At 41.8% G+C, this 25374-nt stretch overlaps 1 long non-coding RNA gene across 1 annotated transcript; it reads left to right on the top strand.

Moving 5' to 3' along the window:
• The first annotated feature begins 2934 nt into the window (after positions 1 to 2934).
• LOC123838301 (uncharacterized) lies at positions 2935 to 6056 on the top strand. Its single transcript, XR_006789450.3, has 3 exons — positions 2935 to 3541; positions 4597 to 4679; positions 5750 to 6056. It is a non-coding gene; the product is annotated as an uncharacterized LOC123838301 (long non-coding RNA).
• The last annotated feature ends 19318 nt before the right edge of the window (positions 6057 to 25374 follow it).

Here is a 25374-nt window from a genome sequence, read left to right as displayed (position 1 = left end):
CGAGCAGGGAGCCCGATGCGGGACTCGATCCAGGGACTCCAGGATCATGACCTGAGCCGAAGGCAGTCGCTTAACCAACTGAGCCACCCAGGCGCCCTCATTGAAGTCTCTTTAAAAGATAATTGTGCAAAGCAAAAATCATGACTATCTATGTGGGTTTATGACATACATAGAAGCAAAATGTATAGACAAAAGTGGCACAAAGGCCAGCAGGAGAGAAATGTGAAATTTTTACTATATGTGAAATGGCATAGTATCACTTGAAAGTACACTTTGAGCAGTAAAATATGAAAACTATAAACCTTATATTTTAAAGATTTTATTTATTTGAGAAAGAGAACATGAGAGAGCGTGAGAGAGAGAGAGTGCACACTGAAGGGGGGAGGGATAGAGGAAGAAGCAGACTCCCCACTGAGCAGGGAGCCCAATGTGGGACTCGGTCCCAGGACCCTGGGATCATGACCTGAGCCGAAGGCAGCCGCTTAACTGATTGAGCCACCCAGGTGCCCATAAACTATAAACCTTAAGCAACTACTATAATAACACAACAAACAGAGGTAATAAGCCAACAAAGGAGATTGAATGGAATTGTGAAAATATTCAATACAATAAAAGGGAGAAAAATAAGAGAAAGGAAACAAAACACAGAGGGATAAATAGAAAACAAAGGCAAGATGGTAAATTTAAACCCAACCATATCAATAATAACATTAAACATGAATAGTCTAATACTCCAATTAAAAGGTAGAGATTGTAGATTGAATTAAAAAGATCAAATATATATGCCTACAAAAAACACACTTTATAAAGACACAAAGAGATTAAAAGTAAAAAGATGGAAAGATATGATATATATAAATAATCTAAATACACAACAGTTGCAGACTGGTTAAACAAATTATAGAATATTCATAAAATGGAATATTCTGTAGTTATTAACAGTGTTGATGGAAAACTGTATTTATTGACTTTGCGAGATAATCATGATGTATTAAGTGAACTGCACGATACAGGAAACAATTTAGAAAAGCTTTCCTCAAAATATTAGCATGATTATCTGTGGATGCTATGATTTTGGGTGATTTATTGACTTTGTATTATGTGCTACTCACCATTAGTAACCAATTTTGAAAATTAGCGGCCGGACTGACCATTAGGCTACATGTTTTTCCTCTGACTAGACCCCACATTCTAAATACAGAAGGTGGACTGTGGTTTTAGAAGTTCCCATTGCCCTTTGGAAACTTTAGTTTTTTAAAAAAAACACACTTTGAGATCATCAAAGTATTTCTTCCCTCTTCATCTGGCATCTTCTCATCCCCACCTGCAGACACATGGACTAGGATTCTATTTCCTGATTCAGTGTAGACCAGTGCTTCTCAATTACTTATGGTGAGAGACTTTTAAAAAACAATTCTGGGGGTGGCTGGGTGGCTCAGTCGGTTAAGCTGCTGCCTTCGGCTCAGGTCATGATCCTGAGGTCCTGGGATCGAGCCCCACATTGGGCTCCCTGCTCAGCGGAGAACCTGCTTCTCCCTCTCCTTCTGCTTGTGCGCTCTCTCTCCATCTCTCAAATAAATAAATAAATAAATAAATAAATAAATAAATAAATAAATAAATAAATAAGCAATTCTGATCCACCTTCGATTACTTTGGTCTATTTGTAGTTGAACAAGATGCTCCTTGATGGTTAGTCTGAGTTTCGGCCCTAAGACTGGTACCAAAAGTTTTGAGACCACACCTTTAAAGCAGCATTGCTATAGTTATTACTACATAGTGCTACTATAATACTACATTCACTTAGTGCTAATAGCCAGTCCTAAACAATTTAATGATCACGGAGCAATAAATTCACGCAAACTCAGCTTATAGACGTTAGTAAGTGGCAGCAAGCCTTAAAACAAGCCATAAACTGGAAACCTGAATTGGGACAGACTCCTATCCGTGGGAATTAGGACCATATTGGTAAGCCTGGGGTGCTTGCAAATGCCACACCCTCGCCCAGTGGCTTCACATTTCGGTAACTTTCACTCATGGCATTCTTATTTTTGTGTTAATATGCGTAACATAGCCAATTTAATTTACTTGAAATTCATGCTATAGAGGAGATGCGTGGCATTCTTGGGTTCAATTTTTATTTCCTTTTGGAAGTCATTTGTGTTTTGAAGGAGTAGAATGTATCGATTCCATTTTAAGAAGAAAGTCAGCGGAAAAAAGTTTGCTATATAAAACCTTGCTTCACAGTTAACTTTCATATCTGTTTCACATATTGAGGATTTTTAAAATGTATTCTCCTTCCAAAACTTTTCTATAGATTTAGAGAATGTTGAGGGTAGAAGAGAAGGAATGCACATTCTCTCTGGTGAAGCAATTAAACGTTTCTGTTTCCAATTATTTTCATAAGATTTCCATAAAATAGTTGAATAAGAAATATTTTTTTTGCCAATTCTGGTGTCCAATCTTACTAAGTAATATCAACAGAGTTGGGCTAAATCTTATTTTTCCAGGATATTTAACTAATTCTCATTGCTGTTTCTATTGGCAGATATTTTCCTTCTGAATCTGACTCTACATTTTATCTTCAAAGAATGAACTATTTTTCTGTCTACTAAGAACACTATGAGACAGAAAGGCATTTTTTAAAAATTTTCCTTTCCTTATAATCAAAGCTAGAACCTCTCAGGCTGCCAAAATAATTTGTCTCTTTCCTAAATTGATGTTGTTAAAGAGTTATACATTGGGCTTGTAGTTTTTCTTAAACGTTTGAATAGCTAATTTAGGATTCACAAATCAATCATATAGTAAGTGCTAGGAATATTAATAGATACCTAAAGGAGTACCACAGTTGTACAGCTGAATGTGAGGTCAAAGGAAAGATGCTAAATCGGGAAACGGTATATTTCCGAACTTTTGCAAAGGCACTCCTTACTTTGATCTAGGAAAAACATATTTATAAAATCAAGGTCAAGAGGTATCATTTCAATTTCTGATGTTCGGACTGACAATGCTAGTGTGCTTTGCTATAGTGGATTATTGAAAATATTTCAATTGCCTAATTAAGACCTATATCCCAGCAATGATTTAGGGCATCAAGCCCTTTGCAGTATCCTGGTGCCTAACTCAGTTCTTAAGCCTCAAATCTCTTTTTCATCCATTTTCCTTCCGTTAAAAAATTTTATAAGTGATGCGTTTAAATATTTTCCTCCTTATCTTTTTCTGTTCTGCTTTTCCCAATCCTAGACTAAGACTTCCTTATGCTTGTTCCCCTTTGGGTGCTTTCTATTTATTAGTATTTTTCTCTAGTGAGATTCCTTCCAATGACTAGTTAAGGAGCTGCTGACTAAAGACATTTTTATAAATAATTTTTAGTGGTATTTGACTATGGTTTGGATTGGAGTGCAATCATAGGATTTGGAATTTTCACTAACGTCGACTCCCTTGTATGTGCACTCAGGGGTATATCCTGATGTTTGAAAAATGGAAAATAATCGGGCGTGGGGAGAACGAGGAGCACGAGGAAGAGGAAGAAGTTGAAAAAGTGGTAGGAGCCTTTCTTCCAGGCATGTTTCCCAATCCCATCTGCCTTCCGACAACTTCTAGCAACTGAGGTCTAAAGACATAATTTTTAATTAGCCTCCTTTGCTTCACACCCAGAGGCATTGCTGAATTCAGACCCGCATCATTTCTCACCTGAATTTTTGCAGTAGCCTGTTAACTTGTCTTCTTGCCCTGTGGTCTTGCCCTGCGGCAAACCATCTCCTACGTGTCATCAGGAAATTTTTACTTGTAACAAATTTGATCATGCCCAGCCCCCTATTAAAAACTTCTTCAGGGATGGGTCACATCTTCTACCTTCGCCTGTGGTAAAATTGTCTATTATACATGATGAGGTAATCAAGAAACTGGTCAGAGAAGGTACAGCCATTTATTAAAAATCCTCAGCCCAGAAACAACTCATTACTTCTGATCACATGCCATTGGCTAGAACTTGATCACATGGTCACACTTATTTGCAAAGCGGGCTGGGAAATGTAGTCTATTAGTGTGCCTGGTCGTAGGAGATGAGGATGTATTTGGGGGAGAGCTAGCCTTCTCTTCCAGAGTGTACTATTTTTAGAAACCCTCAGCCATCCACAATAAATATTCATTAGTTCAGAATTTCTCTCACTAGCAGAAAAAGAGAACTGACATTTATTGAATGTTTACTGTGTGCTTAACATAGTTTTTCTGGGAGAGAGATTTGGTCTTACTCATCTATTTCCTGAACTTAGCAGATTGCCTAGGACACAATAAACCCCCCAGAAAGTCTTTGGTGAATGGAATTTCATATAAAAATATGAAATTTTTTTAAAACTGAGCTGTAACATCAGGCTTTCAGAGCCTTATTAATTTTTTACTTTTCTTCTACCTTTTTCCCCCATCCCTGTATGTTATGTTTTCCTTTTGTTTCTTATAGTGTTCATCTTGATTATTAATACAGATGGTCCCTGACTCATGATTGTTCGACTTATGATTTGTCAACTTTATGATGGTGGAGAAGCAATATGCATTTGGTAGAAACCATATTTCAAAATTTGGATTTTGATCTTTTTGCAGGCTAGTGATACACCATGTGATACTCTTGTGAAGCTGGGAAGTGACAGTGGCCGCAGCTCCTCATCAGCCTCATGATGACAAAGGTAAACAACTGATACACTTACCACCATTCTGTCCCCATACAACCACCCTGCTCTTCACTTTCAGTATTCAGTAAATTACATGAGATATTCAATGTTTTATCATAAAATGGTCTTTGTGTCAGATTATTTAGCTCAACTGTAGCCCAATGTAAGTATTCTGAGAATTTTTAAGGTAGGCTACACTGAGCTATGATGTAGGTTAGGTGTATCAAATGCATTTTTGACTCAGTGGCATTTTCAACTCCCTATGGGTTTATCAGGGTGTAAACCCATTGCAAGTCAAGGAAAATCTGTACTCTTCTGTTCCGATGCTAATGAAAATGAGCTCTTCAACATCACTTGAAGGCAAGAGTTACTATTCTTCAATAGGTGCCCCAAATGGACTTCTGCTTGGTTCTGCCCTTACTAGAAAGGTGATTCAGATGAGCTCACAATTTTCACATGTTTGACTGCTGATGACTAGGGATGGTTTTTCTGGGTTATTCCTTAAGAAGCACATTTAGAAAGGAAGGGAGAACTGAAGCCCAAGTCATCAGCCCTCTAGGCAAGGAAATTTCTTTCAAATTCCAAAGGAGTACGTGCCCACTCACTCCTCCTCCTTATTGTAAAAACAAACCACAGTCATTTAGAGTTGAAATGTGGCTCTGAGGCCCTGGTTAATCTTGATGCCTTTTCTGTAGAAGTGAGAGTGGGAAGGAGGGGAGGAGGAGTCTCATAAGCTGGAAGGTTTAGAAGAGAAGTTGTATCTGTAGGTCACAAAGGGTTACAGAAGAGAGGATGCTGGCTTGAGAAGGAAAGAGCCTCCTCATAGCCAGCCAGGTGAGCCCCTAAGCAACCTTACAACCCCATCAACCCCGACAATCAGGGAAGAAATGGGTGTTGGAGCCAAATCAACTTCACATCTCAAAGGGAAGTCTTCTGTTTCAAACAGTCACATTCACTCGGTGGTCAGAGGCTAGCCCCAATTTTATCGTCAAGAAAGCCAAGGTCTCACATCTTGTTTCCCCAGTGTCAGTTTAATGCCAATGCCCTTTGTAATCTTGCCTCATGTTTTCTCTCATGTTGTCTAGATTAGGTCAGGAATGGGCTGATTCCCAGGTTTTCTGGGCTGAGGGATCCCAAAGGCTCCAGCACGCCATTCCCTAACTATCGCCACATAATGTGGTGTGCCCTGCTCATCCTTCTGCTGTTAAGCTTACGAGTGGCACCTCCGTGGACCTCTGAGGGCTCTCGAGTCCCATGAGTGAGCCGGGCCAGCCTGAATTTGCTTTGAACAAAGGTGAGACCCTCACACCTCGATACACTCACCAATAACTAACCACTTTGGCCAGTGGTGCTGGCCTCTACCCCACGTTTTTAGAAGGAAGCCGCCAAATTTCATGAGACTGAGAAAATTCTCATGGTAGGAAATGCTCTCTCTCAATAAACTTTATCTACAGCAAATGTCATTTTCCAACTAAGCTCTGGCACTATCTCTACCTTGAAACTTCAATACTAAATGTCTATTTCCTTATCTCTTTCTCAGAATGACTTAGCATTGTCTCAAGTGATTTATTACCAACATGCCAACATTTCTCTCTTCTTTTTTTTTTTTTTAAAGACTTTATTTGACAGGGAGGGAGAGAAAGAGATGGAACACAAGCAGGGGGAGAGGGAGAAGCAGGCTTCCCGCCGAGCAGGGAGCCTGATGTGGGGCTCGATCCCAGGACCCTGGGACCACGACCTGAGCCGAAGGCAGACGCTTAACGACTGAGCCACCCAAGCGCCCCAACATTTCTCTCTTCTTTTCTCTCGTCTTTGAGGTAAGAATCCTACAGAAGGGCAGATCTCTGTAAAGCTGGATTCAGCTTTTTCTGTCTACACCTACCTCTGGGGAGCCCAGAAGGGTTGCTTCCTCTGGTTGAGAATCATTGAGAAAAGCCCAAGACAGGGAAATGGGAAGCCCTGAACTCTGAACTCTATTTAGGGACTCAAGGGATAATTTTGGAGGTGTCATCATTTGCGACAATGTTGAACAGTTTGCTCTGAAGAACTCAGTGTAAGGACTAGCTGTCAAGTAGTTATTTTCTTTCATGTTTTCAACTGCAGATTTTTAAAGCCACTTTATAAGTGTTTCTCATGACTCCACATACAACCAATTAGTTCTGTCTCTAAGCTACATAGTAAATGTTCATCAGGCAGAGAGGTCACACATTACTCCCACTGAAGGTTCTGGCCGTGGACTTGAAATGTTTCCATCATCACTACTTTGGACATTCCCAGAGTGACACTAACCAGCTTGTAAAGCTGGATAAACTGTCTATATTTGAAATAGTTGGTGATAAAATTGGTCAAGGAATAATTACGATGATATCATATCCGGCAAACCTCTTGCAAAAGAAAGTACTTTTAAAGGAAACACAAAAAGGGAATTTTCAAATACTATTTGACTAGTACAACTATGGAAAAAAATTTTTTTAAGCTAACAGGAAATGCATCTGAAAGTTGTTTGCCCTAACTGTCTGAGAAGGCGTGTGGAATGAATGAGTCCTGCTGTTCTCCAGAATTACCTCACCATGGATGCTGGCATGGGTGCCCACAGCAGCAGAGTGCTGGTCATGCATCTAGTATGGGTGGCTGTCTCCCCTCTCTCAAGCTTGGAGCAGAGTTCTTCCTCAAATTTGTCAACTTTGGGGTCACTGTATTGTTTCTGTTTACCTTTTGGCTGGTTTTTACCCCCTGAGGACTAGTCTCTCGGTCTTCAGTCTGACAAAGGTCATTCCAAGGAAGACGATGAATGAAGAGTGAGGCATTCATATGACATTATGTAGGCTTTCTTTCTCTGCCTTTGCGGGGAAAAAAAGGAAAAACAAACCCTGAAGAATAAAAACCAGGTCAGTACTTTTTTATTTTCAAATACAAAGATGAGGTTACCCAAGTTGGCAGTGATCTCTTGTAGTGAAACAATCACAGCCAGAAAAACATGGAAACCAGATTACGGCTCCATTTTGGCTTTCACGCTCACTAGTTGTGTGAATTTGGGCAAGTTGCTTGATCTCTCTGAGCCTCAGCCTCCTCACCTATAAAGTCAGGGGCTATTAATGCCAATCCAACAATGTTACGGTGGAGATTAAATGAGATAATGTGCCTGTCAGAGGACCCAATCAATGTAGTTCTCTAGATCCCTTCATTCTGCATTCAAAAATTCATTTTGCATGGCCCTTCCTGAAACTATATGAGCCTTCTCCTTCCCCTTCCCCTAATACTCATCCTGAGTCATGGATAAAAGAGAAGTGAGTATCTGAGCAGGATAATGCTACACTTTAAAAATGAAGAGCTAAGCTTCTTTTGTATATTCTCTTTTAACTACAAGATGTGCTTCCATGGAAAAGCTATGTTTTATGCACTATACATCTGGCTCATAATTACTGAAGTTTCTTGAACTAGCTTCAAAAATATAATTTATTTTTCCTCTATACACTTCTAAGCATTACTGACTTACATAATTTTTCTCCTCCACATTTTTGACAGACTTTCTTTCTCTACATGGTTGAAATCTTTGCTCAAGCGGATGCCAGATTTTCACAGGTCTAATTAAAGTCCCCATTAATATACCTCACTTTGATCAAGGACTTGGCCTAATCTAATAGAACAATCCTATTACCAGTCAACCGCTGGACTTCAAGAAAATTATTATTAGGGAAAATCCACATTTCCCCTTCTTCTCCCAACAAAGGGTATGTGTAAGTGGCCAAAACTGATGTCCAAGGAGGGCTTAAAATCTGTCACAGCCAGGATTCCATCTGAGCATCTGAGTTCCAATAACATTGGATCCCGGTTCTCATAACATTCCCTGAGCTCTCCATGGAAGCAATATGGAAAAGGATAATAGGAATCCAGAGCTCTGCTTACAGAAAGGTGACTTAGAACGCCTCTTGTGGTAAAGTGATTGAGAAAATGCCTCAGTTCTCCAACCTTCCTTGAATCTCTGCCCTTTGCAATGTGATTTTACCACTTTTCTCATCAAAAGTATGATCTATTTTCCTGTCTCTTGAATCTGAGCTGTCCTTTTATGTACTTTGGGCAGTAGAATGGGGCCTCACCTCTGACCCAGGCCGGGCCTCATGAGGTCTGGCACACCTCTACTCTCTCATGCCTGCACCATGAAAGGGAGCCTGGGCTAGCCTCCTGGAGGATGAGAGACCATATGGAGCAAAGCCAGTCATCTCAGCCAAGACCATCCTATACTAATGAACAATCAGTTGACTGTCAGTTATGGAAGTGACCCCCTAGCCAACGCAAGAACTGCTGAGCGAAGCCCAGCCAAGATCAGCAGAACTACTCAGCCAACTCATAGAGTCGTGAGTGAAAATAAATGTTTATAATTTTATGCCACTGAAGTCTTCTGTGTGTTTTTTTAATGTGGCATAAGTATAGCAATAGCTAACTGATGCATTAACCACCAAAGAAATGGTGGGAGTTCCTGGACTGGCCAAGATTTGCTGCTTGTGATGGAAAAGGAGAGATTCTGGTTTAATCTGCACTAGATGCTAGACCTTCATTTCCTGCTAGTATGCCTGCAGCAAGTCCTGTGGTTGAGGCTTAATGAGGATGTATGTCAACATTTTTGTCCAGAGGGCAACTCTGTTGTATGAGAGAGCAGTCAAGACTTGGAGGCCTGGATTCTCAAACTGGGGCACAAATAATCCAAATGTGGAACTGTAATGCCAGGGGTCAGAAAAAGCTACCCACTATGCATCATGTACCTTACTGGAATGTGAATTATCTTGAGGACTTGGGGGACAAACGAAACCTACTTTTAAAATCAAAGGGTGGGTGGGGCACCTGGGTGGCTCGGTTGGTTGGGCGGCTGCCTTCAGCTCAGGTCATGATCTCAGGGTCCTGGGATCAAGCCCCATGTCGGGCTCTCCTTGCTCTGTGGGGAGTCTGCCTCTCCCTCTCCCTCTGCTGCTCCCCCTGCTTGTGCTCTCTCAATCTCTCTCAAATAAATAAAAAAAATCTTATAAAAAATAAAAAATAAAATAAAATAAAATCAAAGGGTGGGAGATGGGCTAAATGTGTGATGTGCATTAAGGAGGACATTTGTTGTGATGAGCACTGGGTCTTATATAAAAGTGATGAATCACTAAACTCTACCCCTGAAACTAACACTACACTATATGTGAACTAACTTGAATTTAAATGAAATCTTGAAAGGAGAAAAAAAAAAGAAATATATCCTAGAACAGAATGTAAGTTTCCAGTACTTTTTTTTTTGATAAAACACAACCATCCATTTCTCTCTCCTCTCCCAGCCAGGGGTTCACTCTCCTTTGACATCAGATTCATATTTTTTGAAAAGTTTGAAAAGCACTACTCTGGGCAGTGGTTTCCAAATTCTTCTTTTGTGTTTATTATTCTGCCATCATCAAAAGTTTTATTATGTCCTTGCCATGTCAAAAAGACATTTTAAACCTTTTAAACATAATCTGTGTTTGATGATTATCAAACTTTACAAATCAGGGGTTATTTAGCATTAATGTTTTTAAAGATTTATTTATTTGAGAAAGAGAGAGAGAGAGAGAGAGAAAGCTCATGAGCAAGGGGAGGGGTAAAGGGAGAAAGAAAGAGAATCTCAATTAGACTCCACAATGAGCATGGAGCCCATTGTGGAGCTCGATCTCAAGACCCTGAGATCATGACCTGAGCCAAAATCAAGAGTTGGATGCTTAACCAACTGAACCACCCAGGTGCCCCTTGCATTAAATTTTTAATAAAGCATTAGACATGCTTTCATAATCCTTCTGTATTCCTTATGGTCCAATTTATTCCCATTTAGAAAAAACAGCCTATCTAATGAGAAGGCTGGTATTTCACATTCCAGGTAATAAGGAGGCTGGACCCAGTTAGTGGTCTGGCCCTGTGTTCCATTCATGTGTTTCTCACCCTGACCACTGCTGGCAGAGACCCACTATTCCACTGTTCTGAGAACCCAGATCGTTCCTTCAGTCCTTCAGCTGACAATGACCTCAATGGCTATCACAAATGTCTACTCGCTTGTTACAGGCTGAGTTGTGTCCCTACAAAACTTGTACATTGAAGCCCCAATACCTCCGAATGTGACTCTGTTTGGAGATAGGGCCTATAAAGAGGTGATTAAGTTAAAATGAGTCCTTTAGGGTGGTCCCTAATCCAACCTGACTGGTGTCTTTATAAGAAGAGGAAATTTGGACACATAGAGAGATGCCAGGGATGTGTGCACACTGAGGAAAGACCACATAGGACATGACAAGAAGGCAGCCATCAGCAAACCTAGGAGAGAGGCCTCAGGAGACACCAGCCCTGCAGATACCCTGATCTTGGACTTTCAGCCTCCAGAACTTTAGGGAAGTAAGTTTCTTTTGTTTAAGCCACCCAGTCTGTGGTATTTTGTTATGGCAGCCTGAGCCAATGAATAGATCAATCTAGAAAAACAGCTCTAGTTCCTCAGCTGTCTATAATTTTTGGCTTTCTTGAGTGTTAAGAAACAAAAAGGTGCCTTTTTTGTCCCTCATTGGGAACCTTTTCTTAGGTCTCCATTATTTTCATAGTCTCCAGGTTGACCCATTGTTTGTGACCATTTCATTGATCAAAGCTTATTGCTATTGGGTGGAGGATCATCTTGTTCTTAGGGTTCCTAATGATGGGGAGAAAGAATCAAGGCTTAAGTAAACCCAAACACACTTAGCACGGTGTTTAGGAAACAATGACTGGCTGTCTAATCATTGCATGTGTGTGTGTGTGTGTGTGTCCTCACAAACTTCCAGGGGCATTACCTTAGGGATAAAAGAACGGTCTCAATATATTGAGATTTTAGCATGTTCTAAAGTGGGTTCAGGGAGGACAGTCATTGGTAAGCTGTGGAAAGAGGAAGTGAGCAGGGGCCAGTCAGGGAAAAGAGCCACTGGCCAAAGACCCATCCCTTTTTCCTCCCTGCTCCTCTTTCACTGCTGTTGGCTTCTGAGCCAGGGTAGAAATCCAGGAGCAACAGGTCTGGGGAGTTTACTTTGAAAGTGGAAGGCAAAGAGAACAGGAGAACAAAAAAGTGACCGAGGTGAGAAATACTCTCAAGAAGGTTAGTGACAGCATTTTATTTCAGGGGTTCTGGTCTCACTGTAATCTTTTTAGTATAAGTATGTCCCATGCAATATTTGAGACATATTTATGCCAAAATTACTTGTTGTTTATCTGAGATTTAAATTTAACTGGGCATGGGGTGCCTGGATGGTTCAGTTGGTAGAGTGCATGACTCTTGTTCTCGAGGCTGTGAGTTTGAGCCCCATATTGGATTGAAACTTACTTAAAAAGAATTTACCTGGGCATCCTGTGTTTCATCTGGCAACTTCATCCAAAAGTCAATTCTCCATATAACCAGAGAGATATTTGTAAAATGTAAACCAGATAAAACTACTTCTCTGAGCTAACGCTTCTAGTCTGCCTCAAACTAGAGTTCTAAGTCCTTGCCATGGCCTACAAGGCCAGCTTATGCTCATTTTTCCAACCTGCTCCTACTGCCCTCCAGCTTGTGCATTATAATCTGTTCAAGAGTCACCTCCTCAGAGAGGCCTTCCTTGATGACTCTCCCTAAAATAACTGGCCCCATCTGATAATATCTAACTCCTATTCACAACACGTATCACTCCTGAAATATGATGTATTCATTTGTTATTGAATATATAGCTTATCAGAATGTAATTCCTGCAGACCCAGGGACTGCGTTCATCTTTGTTACAGGATACAGGAGTATCCTCAACCCCTAGAACTATATCTGATATTTGATAGGGGCTCAACAAGTAGTTGCGGGAAAAATAAATGAACTCAGTTGTCAAAGTCAATATAGAGCAAAGCTTAGTACTTTGGAGACCACTAGCAATTAGTAAGCTGGGGTCTGTTTATAATTCTTAAGTGGATTAAATAAAATTAATTTTGAGGATTGTTTATGTGTCTAGTCCCTTTGGAGAATCCACAAACACTAGAGTTCAGAAACTGTAGCTGGGTGAAATCAGTAAGGAGGATTCAACAGCCCATGACATTGCTGATGTTCAACTACTCTTTGCTGAATGCATATAAGAGTTTCTTGTTTAAGTGTGTTTATACTAAAAATAAACTACACCCTTGTTTGTTTCTTCATTATGGTAACTTGTTTCAACTCTATTTTGTAATAGAATTTTCTTGTATTTGTATACATTGGGATAAACATAAAAAATCTATTTCTTGTATTTCCAGATGAATAGCTCAAAGCTGACTTTCCAAACCCTGTGCAGCCTCTGTATTTTTCAATGCACTACTTTCTCCTTCCCTGGGCTGGGAAGACATTTCATTTTAACTTTCTCCAGTGAGAAGAAATTCACAAAAACGACTGTCAGATTCCAGTGGGAAGGGAAAATATAAGAAATATTAAAATCTACAATTTGCAGAGTAACAGTAATTCTCATCTTTAAATGAAAGGGGAAATTAAACGGCCCAGTCAAAGCAACATGGAAGAGAGAAGTCCCTTAGGCGATAGGTTGCAGGAGAACCTTTGGAACTGAAATCAAGATGAGCCTTCGGAGGGCAGGAAGTCTGATCGGATCCCGTCTGAATTCTTGTCTTGGAGCCTTTGACTGTAACCTTCAAATTATAGTGAATGAATTGTGTTGCATCACAGAGGGTGTGGGAGGTCGCGGGGGGGTGGAGGATTTAGGGGAAATGTCAGCCTTGAGTGGGAGCTGAGCCAGTGATGGCATTCATTTGCTTCACACAGCTGAAGACAGAAACCAAATGGAACTGGGGATCCACTGAAAGAAACAGGGAATTATATAGTTCTTGTCCTAATTAAATGCTTCTTGTGTTTTCCTTCCTGGCCTTGACTGGTATTTATTTTTCTCTTCTTGTATCAGAGCAGCATGACATTCTCAATGTGGGGGGTGGGGGGTGGGGAGGGAATGGAGTCTCTTATGGTTGTAACGGAAATATTTACTGGCAGCAGACAAGAATATGTTTCTCTAAAGGGAAGGCTGCATTTGTCAAAGATTTGCTTGGATTCTGCCTTCCTTGCTGGGAATAGTTATTTACTCTTAGTTAGCCCTAAATACAATTGAGCAGAGGAAGGGCCTTATTTTAAAACCATCATCGATGTTTTAAATCTGACTGCAATAAGAAAGAAAGATTGACAGTGATTAAAAGGGTGGCTGATGGGCAAGTATTAGAAATCATCGTCAATAATAAAATCCGACGACAGGAACAACATGTATTTTATGTTCCCATAAACATAGATTTAGTGCAAGGAAGCCCACATAATAGTACTTGTAGCATGGGCTGAATTGCTCTGAATTTAATTTGGAACAACATAAAAGATCCAGTATCAGCTGCAGGCTACTAACCTCGGTCTCAGCTTGGGGGAGGCATCTGCTCTGAGAAGTAATGCAATTTCTGAGGTTGTACTGGGCCCTTCCACATAGGAAGAACCAATATCTGGGATTCTCTGAAGGTGATTTCACCTCTCCAAAGTGTCGAGAAGCCCAGTAGATCCCCTCAGCTGCCCCACGGCTGTGTCTTGATCACCTTATCTCTGACACACACAGAGACACACACACACACACACATACGCACACACGACTTCATGGCTGATTGAATCCTTTTATTATGTTCTGCCTGCCAACCTATATATAAACGAATTATCCTGGACATTCTTTGCCCTTAAACTACTTTGGGGGATCGGGAAGGAAATACCCGGGGGTGAGAGTAGCTCAGTGATGGTGCTCCCGTGTCTCCAGTCCTTTCTGACGTCCTGGATCACCTCACCAATCACTGCTCTGGGAAGAGGTACCAGAGCAAGTCTCTCGTGCATCGCTAGACACCTCCATGCTTGCATCCTACCACCTTGGGCCTGGGTGTTTTACGTACGTGACTTTTTTAAACTTCCATACACTGGTTCACCTCCACTTTCCTTGAGGTACATCTCCAACTTGTCTCTATGTTTCTCTGATCAAGACTATGACCCCATCCCGTGACCTCTTTCCCTGAGCTAATAAGGGAGCAGAGGAAGTCCCTCTCCTTTTCAATCCCAAGGGATGCCCACATTTCCGATCCTGGGATGCGTGACATTTCTTTCAGTGGAAATGACCCCTACCACCCCCACCTTCCCCCACCCCCAGCCTCCTTATAAATGCAAACCTCACCCATGCAATTGCTAGCAGCCTCGGTCTAGAGGAGCTAATGAATTCGCTATTATTTAAACCGCCGTTATTTAAATTAGACCTCTATTCAGGAAAGCTGATCTCATCCCCCAAAACCCAGCCTGCCTGGAGGAAGGGAGCAGAACATTCTGGTGTTCTTCAACAGTTTGCCAGCCGGAGTCCCTCCAACACAGTTTTCCTGGGGTGGCCCCTGGCATAAAGTCTGATCCCACCAGAGCGAAGATCTGCATTTTGCTCCGCTGGGTTTTCATACTCTGACAATGTGTGAGTGGAAATAAGGTCATTCTTTTAATTTCAGGAGGAATTAAAAGGGAAGAATTCTTTCACAGAGACATTTTGCAAACAGTGATAATTTCCATATTTGACTCTCAATGGTTGACTTTTAAGCCTTAGAGAGAAAAAACAGAGCTGAATAGCTGGGCGACACTATGTATCTTAGTTAAACCAGAATAACCAGAACCCCCTCAAATTTCCAATGTGAAAGTTTTTACCGTAGTAATTGTTAGAGACTCGCTCTTTGCTACTTGCTGCATGAGATCCTTACCCCCAGGAAGTATATGTGGAGATTTAGGTCAAACCTGCCACCCAACACAAAATTAACTCCAAGACACGCTTTCCCAAGAAAATACAGAGATGACGAATAAAATACAATCACTATTTTGTAGAACAGCCTCCACAAGTCTTGGGGCGCTAGGGAAATGAGCAAGGTGTTCTTTGTGAAGTTCATCCTGATTAAACCCAATGTGTCCAGAGGAACTCTTATGCCTCTTCCATCTTTTCTTTCTATACCCAAACTCCCGTGGATAAGACAGCGCTGCAAATGGCCTAAAATTTACAATCACTATAATTTCAGGAAGTGAAATGTCTGAAATGGCCCTTCGGAGAAATTACAAGTCGAAATAGGTGACTTAAGTGAGAAGCCAAGCCAGTCGAGGGAAGGCTGTTTGGCAGTTATTAATAGAAGAAATTTACAGAACTCAGCTACCTGGTCTCACTTTGCTGAATGGCCAGAGGGGTTAGGTCCCAATGGACTTGAAACAGTGCTGGCAGCTTGTTCCTTGGAAAGTAAATTGGTCTAACTTCTGGAGCTCTCCGAATTGTCAGGCTTAAAATCCAGGATATACAGTTCCTGAATGTTCATGATAGTAAGGCAAAGGGCCAATGCTCTATGTTACCAAGTTCAATGCTCTAAATTCCAACACAGAGGTGTGTGATTTGGGGTAGTACCCATTCCTGCTGACAGCTGAAGTCCTCCCCTGAAATTTTTTTTTTCATTAATTTATGCAACACATGTCAATGGTGAATTCACAGTGCACCAGGACTGTTCTCAGCACTAGAGAGACATCAATGAACTGAAGGAAAAGATCCCTGCCCTCAAGGAGCTTACATTCTAGCTGGCAGAGAAAGACAGTGATAAAGTGAACATGGAACAGCTCACGGGTTGGTCATTGTGATGGGGGATAAATAAAGCAGGGAAAGGGGCTGCAGACTGGTGGGGGTCAGGGGAACAGAGACGTGAAGCAAGCAAGGAAGACAACCACGGGGAAGAGAGGCTAGAAACAGGCATAAAATAATATTAACCCTGTCTCTCATCTCCATATTGTTACAACAAATGGAGGAGCTTAGAAATTCCCTGATGATGATAATAAGCAACATTTATTAAGCCCTTAATATGTGATAAGCATTCTGCTAAGCATTTCTCATGCATCTTCTCAATCAATCCATTCAGCCACACAATAACACAGCATAAGGGAGTTCCTGAGAAGTTAGGTGATTGGCCAGAGGTCACAGAGACAAGCCATAAATGCTGGACTTAGGACCTGAACCTTTTCAATTAACAGCAAATTTGATAGAAATGGTAACAATGAGTATTTATATTATGCAAGGTGCTCTGCATATATTGAATAGATGTTGGGGTTTGTAAGGGAAACCTACATCACACAGCTTTCTTTGTTTCTGATAACACACCCTCTCTACCTTTGGCATATACTTCTCACAAGACCGCACTTCATCCCCAAATTCTCCCAGGCTCATCAAACAAGCTGCCCAACCAGCCATCAATGATGTGCTCTACCTCTCCAGCCTCATCTCCTAACCCCTCCCTGTACTGACCTCCTTTCAGATCTTTAAAAATGCCAAACACAAAAGGCCTCAAGGCTCTTGAACCTGCTCTTCCCTTTACGTAGAACACTTTTCCTAGGATACCCGCATGGCTGCTCCTTTCAATCATTCAGTTCCCTCCTCAAACACGGTCTCAGAGGGATGCCTTCCTTGACCAGCAGATAGAGAAACATGGAGGCTCTGCGATTCGTCCATCCTTTCCATTTTCCTCACCCTGCTTCATTTCCCTTCACAGCTTTTATCATCTCCTGACCTATTTTATGTTTGCTTTCTCTTGTCAACTTTCTTTATGCGAAGCTCTGTTTTATTTACTTGTTTCCTCAGCAACTAGAACAAAGCCTGGCACAGGATATACAATCAATTCAGATTTTTCATAAATTATTGAATCACAGGACTGTACCTTATTAAGAAGACCTGCACATCTGGAATACAATTGTTAGCTTAACAGAGAAAAAGGTGCAGCGGCTTCTATTCCGTCACATTTTTCTAGACAAGGTTAATGTTCTTTACTGAGAGTACAATACAATTCCTTTTGAGACAAATATAATAAATAGCCATTTCTTTGGGCTCCTGTCATCAGAGAGTCATTGCAAGGTGGAAGCCGCTGGTGTACCCAGGCCAGGAGCTTTACCTCAGCATAGTCCCAGAGGTATTCTTAGATGACATTTGCAGGAATAGAGGTTAAGTGGTATGAAAGAGTCAAATGTCCACAGAAATCATAGTTCCTGTTGCTTTGTACAAGTCAGGTGGCTACACGGTAGTCCAGGGAAAAGATTTTAGAGTTTTAGATTAAGGTGAATGAACAGATGAGAAGTAGATGAATTAGAGGTGTATTTTGCAGGTGGAACCAACAGGACTTGCTGAAGGATTGAGGGGGGAGAACTGAGGAAAATGGGAAATAAAGTATGATATTTAGGATTTTAGCCTGAAGAAATTATTGACTAAAATGGGGAAGGCTAGATGAAAATAGGGGAAATCAAGAGTTACATTTTTGAACTTGCTAAATTTGAAAACCCTATCAGATATCCAGGTGGAAATGTCAAAGCTTCAGAAAATGCTTTGGAACTGGAGCCATCAGCATCAATATGAGATTTTAACCCTATTAATGGATAGGTTCGTCCTGTAAGGGAGTCTAACAGGGGAGAGAAATCCCAAGGCAGAGCCTTCATGTACAGTCTTCTAAAGCTCAGTCATAAAATGCTTTAGCCTGGGTCTGTCTCAGCCTCTCTCTTTCTCTTTCTTTCTCTTTTTCTCTCGATGCTTGCCCTTGGAAGCCATCATGTTTTGAGAAAGCCCCATATCCCCAGGACCTACCGCCAGACCTGTGAATGAGTGAACCTCCAGATGATTCTAGTTCCCAGCTTCAAACTGCCCAGCTGACATAAAGGGGAGCAGAGACAACTATCCCTAATGAGTTCACCCAAAGACCTGATTAGATTAGTGAGCGGTTATTGTTTTCAGCCACTGAGTGGGGTGCTTGGTCATGCAATCTTAGATAACCGCAACAAAGAAGTTACCAGGGAAACGTAGTGTTTGGTAAGAGTGCCGTGGTGGAGGAGTGAACAGGAGATGAAAAGATAGAAATGTTGTGCAGACAACTGTTTCAAAAGGTTGAACTGGGAAAGTGAAGACGGAGAGAGAGTGGTAGCATGAGGAAGATGTGGACATAAGCTCCTTTTTCCTTCTAAGATGGAAGATCTTAGGATGTTAAGAATAATTCTGCAGAGAGATGAATACTGATTTATAAGACCAAAGAGGGATAGACCAAAAGACTGGAGTCCTTAGGACATTGTAAGAAGCAATTGTGAGAGTGACCTTCCTCAATGCGAGGAGAGAAGAAACAGAAGATGAGCCTGTGTGGAGGTAGGTTTGCAGATGTGTTGGTGGGATGATGAGGGTTTCCATCCAGGGGTTTCTATTGTCTTAATGCGGAAAGAGGCAAAGCCATCACTGGAATTTGAAGGGGACAGAGAGGTGGTTTGGGGAGAGATGGGAGGAGTTGGAATTATCTTAAAAGGCAGAAATGTGGTAGAAATGATGAGCAGTGTCAAATGCACAATGGAGTTGACCTACTCAGCCATTCAGTCAGAGTGTAGAGAAAGCTAATGACAAGGTAAAACCCGGTTGTTCAGAGTTCTCCTCAGAAGGTACATCAGAGAGAGGGGCATGGAATGTAAGAGTATTTGGAAAGTAGTAATTATAATAATGGACCAGGACACAGACACTAAGAAGAGAAAATAAAACAATGAGAAAGTGCTGGGGTCCCTGGATTGGCAGTCTCTATGTTGCCGTAGAAATTCTAAAAAGTCTAGAAAAATCTGACCGTCATAAGATTGAGGTACAATAGTTTAGAAGAGTGGAAAGTGTTGGGTGAAGAGTTGTGGGTATTGTGTAGGGCAGCTACTGGGGACAGAGTCCAGGGACTTTCACTAATGAAGGAAGCCTGAGTACTAACAAGTCAACGGATTGGCCTCAATGACCAGACACGAAGACTTTTCACTCTATCTTGAGAACAGATTGTATCACTTCAAATGTAAAACTTCCCTAGAAGACAAACTGATCTTTGAAAAGTTCCTCTTGAGAATTTTCTTTTCCAAGTACTGTAAAAAAAAAAAAAAAAATGAGTGCAGTGTTTCTTATATTAAGGTGGCTGGTGCCACTAAATATAGAAATAAATGAAAACCTGTTGAGAATCTGTGGAATGGAACTGATACACCTGTAGTTGGCTTACACAATGAATCTTGCTTTGTTTCTTGGTATCCAGCCTCAGATAAATTGTTGATGTAGCCCATGCTCTGCTGCCTTCCATTTGCTGAGTCTTTGCCAGTACAGATTCATGAAGCTTGTGGAGACGAATATGATGCCCGCCATTACTGAGACAGAACTGGGGCCAGGAGTGCCAATTTAGCACTGAATGCACTGTTTTTCTGTCATTCTTTTGGTTTCTTTGTTTTGGAGGGGTTGTAGGTCATGAACTGACGAGTATCCGGATTGATACATTCTAGGCGTTTGGGAAATGAACTGAAATATCGTTGTTCTGTTGAGACACACTCTGGAAAAACCACGTGCTCATATCCATTTATTGGTGAATGTGGTTGTTAAACTGTGGGTTTCTAGAAGACTCAGCAAAATGAAAAAACAAAACAAAACGAAACTAACCTATCAGGTGACAGTTTATAAATATTATTTATGTCTAAACCAGAGGTGGAAGGGGATTATAGAGCTCCTCTTTCCTTCTGTTTCCTCTCTTCTCTTTCCATCCTATCATCCCAACACAGAGGCACTGAAGAGTCACATGGCCAAGACTATGCGTATTTAATTTGTTACTGGGAGGGAGTGAAAAGTTTGGAACAATAATCGCATCTATCACATCTATACTTAGAACTCCATGGATTTGGTTAGGGTAATATTTTCTTGGGGAGTGAGTTAATCCTTTTCTTCAGTTGGTAGATTTTCCTTCCTCTTCCTGCCTATCCTAATTTCCGCAGGTGGAATCAACTCTCCTTAGTAACAACAAGGAACAGACAGAGCACTCATGGGATCAAGTTGCTTCAGTTTCTAGTAACCCAGACCAAATCACAAAGGCACTATGCAAGGAGAATAAGCCTGGAGAATCCTAGGATCTACTTCCACGCAGCAACGGCCATCATAGAGAGCAGGGAGTCACTGTGGGTTTGCCAAAACTCCCAGTTTAGTGACACTACCTAGGACTATAGAGGGAGAGGAGACATGGGCTCGTAGTATCCTAGATGTCGAGAGGCTTGCAGGCTTGGGACAATCTTGACAACTTCCAAGCCAACTTTGGCCCCTTGTCATCTCATTCGTTGTCAACTCCCCAACCCCTCCTCAGACCTTCTCGCAAGGCAGAACTAGTAGACCTTGCATTGCACCTCTTCTAATTACTGTTTTCTTGGTTTGCAGAGGGGTTTTATTTATTTTCTTTTCTTTTCTTAAAGATTTCATTTATTTATTTGACAGAGAAAGAGAGCAAGAGCAGAAGGAGACAGAGAAGCAGACTCCCCGCTGAGCAGGGAGCCCAATGCAGGACTGGATCCCATGACCCTGAAATCATGACCTGAGCCAAAGGCAGACGCTTAACCGACTAAGCCACCCAGGCGTCCCTGCAGAGGGTTTTTAAATCATTCACTCATCCATTCACTTATTCATTCAACTAATATGGAGTGAGGATAAACTCTGCCAGGCAATACGTTCAGATCTATAGATAGTGCAGTGAACAGAACAGAAAAATGTGTCTGTCCTCTCGTGGCATTTACCTTCTGGTGGAGGAAAAAAATAAGCAATAAGCAACTGGACAAATAAATGGGTGAAGCAGACATGAAGGGGGAGAAATAACAGCCGACACCATAGAAATACAAAGGATAATGCAGGCGATGCTATGCAGGTGATGTTTTTAAAAAGATAAAGCAAGGGGTGCCTGGGTGGCTCAGTCGGTTAAGTGACTGCCTTCGGCTCAGGTCATGATCCTGGAGTCCCTGGATAGAGTCCCACGTCGGGCTCCCTGCTCAGCAGGGAGTCTGCCTCTCTCTCTGACCCTCCCCCCTCTCATGCTCTCTGTCTCATTCTCTCTCTCAAATAAATAAATAAAATCTTAAAAAAAAAAAAAAAAGATAAAGCAAGAAGATAAAGGGCCTGAGAATGACCAGAATGCTGTCTACCTCACCTATGGTGGTTGGGCGAGTTAGCTCTGAGGATACTACCTTCGAGAAAAGACCTGAATGAAGTGAGGAATGAAGAAAATGGTAGCAAAGTGTTCCAGTGCAAGGGCACATCAGTTAGGCAGGGATGATGTGCGAGGCCTGTTCCAGGAGCAGCCTGAGAAACAAGGTGAATGGAACAGAGAAGGTGGGGAGAGTAGGAAGGAACGAGGCTGGAGGCAGATGGGGAGCCAGATTATGTAGGACTTTGTAGGCTGGGAAGTCACTGGAACATTCTGAGCAGGGGAATAACACGAATACAACTCTAGAGCGAGGTGTGCCATCCCAGAGCCCTGGGCGTGGGGTCCGCCTGCGTCCACGTCTCACCGACCTCCCTTCTGTGGGAGCCGGGCTCCAGCCGTGCCTTTGCATCACCCCAACTCAGCATTTCTTCTGCTTCCAAGAATAGAAACGTCCTGTGGTCTCCCCTTCTTAATCTCTCACATTTCCCAGTCTCTCCTCTAAATTCACTGTCCCTTTTCACAGCTGGTAACAGAATGCATTTCCCACATTGAGACAGGAGTGTGGTCAAACCGACACACACATATCATTCACAGGACATATGGGGACTGTACATCTGTGGTGCACACTGTTCTGAACAAGGACCCAAAAGGCTCACGTGGGAATTAAAATGGACCTGGCAGTTCAGGAACTGCCAGCCCAATACAGAGTTTCCCGATTGTTTCAGGTATGCAAGCCTCTATTACCATAAAAAAAAACACCTCAATTTCCTGCCTAATAATACTTTAGTGTATTTAATAGTCATTCATTGAGGAACTATGTAATGACAAGAAGCTATTATACATTCAGTAATACTTTTATGCATTTTTTAAATTAATGCAATGACTTCTATGTAATAGTACGACATAACAGTAATTGGGTGTCTGAAGCACTTTACCTCTTCAGTACAGTGGGAGAAGTAAGTGTAGATTTGCCATAACCTTGTGATAATGCCATCTCCGTGTTATACCTATGGAGCTGAGGAGAAGCAGGGGACTGGAACAGAACCTAGCTGAACCCCGCCCCCCTGCTCCATTACTCTGATCAAAGGGACAGAGCTCAATATAGAGAAATATGTTTATAACTTCTATTACAGAAGCTCAGACATTAAGCTTGTCCCAAAGTCAATGCAAACTACCTACGAGAGTTGGCATGATAGTGGCCTCTGGGTTGCTGGGCTCTTGAATTAATTCCAAAATGTGGGGGAGGACCAGCTACATAATTTGCAGGACTCAGGACAAAATGAAAATGCAGGGCTCCTTGTGTGAAAATTTATTAAGAATTTCGAGGGCACCTGGGTGGCTCAGTTGGTTAAGCGACTGCCTTCGGCTCGGGTCATGATCCTGGAGTCCCAGGATCGAGTCCCGCATCGGGCTCCTTGCTCAGAGGGGAGTCTGCTTCTCCCTCTGACCCTGCCCCGTCTCATGCTCTCTCTCTCTATCTCATTCTCTCTCAAATAAATAAATAAAATCTTAAAAAAAAAAAAAAAAGAATTTCGAGACGGTGACAGGAGAGAATTAAACCAAGTGTGGGGAGCTTCTGGGCATGGGGCCCTATTCGCTCTGTGAAGTCAGCCCTGAATGGGGGCCTGGTACACATCACCGTGCATGCTGCAGACAGCAGACTTTGATGCTAGCCCAACGCAATCTCTAGCCCCTTGGCAATGGCAAATTAAACAGTGGCGCCTGCCCCGTGCCAGGCATTCCCCGAAGTCTCTTGTGTGTGTTGTCGGATGTAACTGATAAAATAGGTATTGCCACTATCCTCATTTTGTAGATAAGGGAACCAAGGCCCGGATGGCTTTAGTAACTTGCTAAGATTGTGCAGCTAGAGAGGTGCCTGGGTGGCTCAGTCTGTTGAGTGTCTGCCTTCGGCTCAGGTCATGATCCCAGGGTCCTGGGATCGAGCCCCACATCAGGCTCCCTGCTCAGTGGGGAGTCTGCTTCTCCCTCGCCCTCTCCCTCCGTGTGTGCACTCTCTCTCTCTCAAATAAATAAATAAAATCTTAAAAAAAAAAAAAAGATTTTGCAGCTAGTTAGGGGGAGGTCCTCCCTAGTCTGACTTCAGAATGTTGGCCTTTAAATCCTAATGTTTCTCTAATGTTGTTTAGATTGTTTGGAGGATTCAAAGAGAAAATGTGGGCAAAATGCTTCTTAACTTCAGAGTATACTTACTGAGCACCTGGTATGTGCCAGGCATTGTTCTAAGCATATGTTAGCTCGTTTAATCTTCAAGGCTGCTGTCCGGTTGTGTATTATTGTTAACTGCATTTTAACACTGAGAAAATTAAAGAACAGAGACACTAAGTAACTTGCCTAAGGACACACAGCAAGTGAGAGATTGAGCCAAGATTTCAACTGAGGAAGTAAAAAGTGAGAAACAAAAAACAGGAGCATTGGTTATTATATAGTTGTATATATACATGATATAGCTATTATATGGTCATAAGAATATTTTGTGGTTCCTTGTAGAAGGGTTCTGAAGCCATTATCTTTAAAATACTTCTCTCATAATAGAAAAGGAATGAAAAACTCTAGTTAGAATCGGAAGACATAATATAAGTAGGCTCTTGCTTAAGTAGTATCCACATTTTATGGAAAAACAAGCAGCCCTTATCTTTTCTGGGTCTGCAATTCACATCTTATTTATGATCTTGAAATTGATTCTCCAGTAGGACATAAATAAGGAAACCTCTGGTTTTTCCCCATGTTCGTCCATTTTCACACTAATTAAATGCGTCATCAGGGGAATCATTCGTCTTCCTTGGCCACCAGCCACCCTCCCCGCTCTGCATTGTGCAGCAGTCCTGCCCTGTGCCAACGTGATCTCGGAAGGCCACACCTGGGGCCAGGAGTGGTTTGTGTGCAGACAAAGAGATCAAGGTTTTTTCCTTGTGAAAACGAACAGCACAAACCCTTCCCGTCTCCTGCCATGAAGCGTGAGTTATTTAATTTGCTAAGACACGGGCCAGAAACCAAACCCCCAATGGATGTTTTCACTTTTATTGCCCATTAGAAAGCATCGACAAGTTGCTGAACATTAGCTGTTAGAGATAATGGAATTACCTCCTTCTAATACCAGGAGTTGATATCACCCTACTTTTTGTGCTGCTTCCAGCATTCCCCAAAACCCCACCAGAGTGTGTTCATTTAGCAAATAGTGATTGAAAACCTCTTAATGCTTTGTGGGACAAACAGAAGAATCAAACCTACAGGGTTGGAGTCTAGTGTTGGGCACAAGACACATAGCCTGAGACATTGGCTGAAACAGTCATCGGAGACATTGATGAACATGCTAGAGGCACAAAGATGGTGTCATGGGCATCTAGATGGGAGTTCAATCCCTTTTATCAGAGGTGTCAAACTAGAAGGAATCCATGAGCTGATCCACGCAGCAGTTAGGAAACCTCATGTCTTATGTGTCTTCTGCACTTCTCTTAATTTTCCTAGATCTTTATTAATCAACTTGAAGCTTACCTAAGTATTTTTAAATCAGATTAAAAAATCACTCATAATATTAAGGCATCTTATCTAACTTCTTCAGGAACCAGTTTACAAGAAGAGAAGGAAAAATCAAAGATCATAAGGAAATTTAGCATTATTAACTGCCAGGTCTGAAGCCCTCTAACATTTAAATTCTCATGGTGACTACAGTAGCCGGCCT

Source organism: Mirounga angustirostris, unplaced genomic scaffold, assembly GCF_029215605.1.
Source record: "Mirounga angustirostris isolate CCGP_5_RB_7025 unplaced genomic scaffold, mMirAng1.0.hap1 SCAF_3, whole genome shotgun sequence".
Lineage (NCBI taxonomy): Eukaryota > Metazoa > Chordata > Mammalia > Carnivora > Phocidae > Mirounga > Mirounga angustirostris.
The sequence above is the reverse complement of the archived record's forward strand: the minus strand, read 5'-3'. Positions and strand labels throughout refer to the sequence as shown.